General features: G+C 33.9%; 1 pseudogene; it reads left to right on the top strand.

Moving 5' to 3' along the window:
* Positions 1-469: 469 nt before the first annotated feature.
* Positions 470-816, top strand: LOC122701054 (annotated as a pseudogene).
* Positions 817-1441: the final 625 nt, after the last annotated feature.

Below are 1441 nucleotides of genomic sequence, written 5' to 3'. Positions count from 1 at the left end.
TTTATGATTAGAATAAATATGGAAAGGATATACTTATGAAAGACAATGTTAGAAAATATAGGATGAATGCAATGTATATAAAAGAGTATCCCTGATTTCTCAATGAATTGACAAATCTTGAAAAGTTTTTTTTTTTTTAATTTCTAGGAAATAGGAGTCATTAATAGTTTTGTACTCGAAGTCATAAGAAGAATCAGTTTTTAAGTTCAAGACAAAGTTGATAACTCAAGACCAAACTTTGTTGTCTAAAACAATTTAAAAGTATTGTAGTTAGGTCACCTGAGTAAAGGACTAAAAAAGATGTATTGAAATGTTAATATTCGTATATTTCTCCTTTTGTTCTTTTCAGTCTTCACTCGCCTTCCTCCCTCAAGAAAATGTACTCTTTTATCAGTCCATTCTCTGAAAGTTCATGCAGGGACTTAAAGAATGAGTGGAAAGAATCTTCTCTCAAGTCCTCACTTCCAAGATGACCAAGGAAAGAAGGAACAGTGGTCATGCCAAAAGGGGCATGGCCACGTGCCGCCTATTCACTGTACCAACTATGCCTGATGCGTGTCAGAGGACAAGGCCATTGAGAAGTCATCACTTGGAACACAAGAGAGGCTATAGCCATCAGGGTCATTTCTGAAGGAGTGTTTGACGCCGATATGCTTCCCAAGCCATACGTAAAACTCCAGTACTGCAGGAGTTGTACCATTCACAACATGGGAGTCAGGAATCGTTCTCACTAAGTCAGGAAGGACCGAACACCTCCATCCACCCTAATTTAGACCTATGGGTACTGTCCCAAGACCTCCACCAAAACCTGTGTAAGGATATAAGTCCATAAAGACTTACTTAAAGAAATAAGTAAGAAATACTGTTCTGTGAAAATATAAGAAAATGGAAATTATACTTAAAAAAATAAAGAATGAATAGAAATAAGCAAGACTAAAGAGGCAGGAAAATTTTCAAGATATAAGAATCTTCATGATTAAAATTCAGGCATTTTTTTGGAGAGGAAGGAAGAAAGATTCAAAAAATAAGAGGTTTATAAGAATCTGGAGGTGGTGAATAAAAAAGGAGACTAAAAAAGGATGACTTTTGGAAGTACTTTTATGAGATAAATTTAATTAAAACTTAGAGTTTTTTGAGAGATACAAGTTTAACTAGTATCACATAGCAATTACCTTTTTTACATACTGGTATCTTTGTTCTGTTTTAATGATGCTAAAACTGGGCCATGTGGGTCTCTAAGGTGATATTAGGAAAATGCTTAATGGATTGGAAACAGGAGCTGCTAGACAAAAAGGATTCTAACATTAGTTAATCATCAATTATTACATGTATTATTCTATTTATAAACAGGTATTTTTTTTTAATTTAATGCTCACAGCCATACTGTGATTACAAGTAAGTAAACCAAAATTCAGAAAGACTAATTAACCCACACTGACAA

Source organism: Cervus elaphus, chromosome 9 (assembly GCF_910594005.1).
Source record: "Cervus elaphus chromosome 9, mCerEla1.1, whole genome shotgun sequence".
In the NCBI taxonomy this organism is placed as follows: domain Eukaryota; kingdom Metazoa; phylum Chordata; class Mammalia; order Artiodactyla; family Cervidae; genus Cervus; species Cervus elaphus.
This window is presented reverse-complemented; position numbering and strand designations above follow the sequence as displayed.